The sequence below is a fragment of the Populus euphratica genome, unplaced genomic scaffold (genome assembly GCF_000495115.2).
Source record: "Populus euphratica unplaced genomic scaffold, PopEup_1.0 scaffold111.1, whole genome shotgun sequence".
Classification (NCBI taxonomy): Eukaryota; Viridiplantae; Streptophyta; class Magnoliopsida; order Malpighiales; family Salicaceae; genus Populus; species Populus euphratica.
In genome coordinates, this window is record NW_011499877.1 from 417,483 (window position 1) to 417,862 (window position 380).

A 380-nucleotide genomic window follows, 5' to 3' on the forward strand; every position below is an offset into this window, starting at 1 on the left:
TTTCATGAAGAACACTTTCCAAATTCTGATTGCATCAATGTCAATTTAGCCAGCCAGAGTGATTGAGTGATGTTGTCCACCAAGTCCACTAATCAATAGTTGGCCACTACATCAATTATCAATTACCAAATGAATAGTTCTGAATTTTAACCTATAAAAGAAAGCATTTTCCATTCAATTGAGCATCTTGTTTTCTATATCAAGATCATGTTCTTGCTCTCTCTCTTTATATTTTTGTAATGCTTAAGTTTTGCTTTCATTAATCTCTTGTTCATGCTTTTCATTTCCTTTACTATACTTAGTTAACTTATATCACGTTTATGTTCTTGTATTGTTTCTTTAAGTTTTTCTTCTTCATAATGTCTAGCTAAGTTAATTAT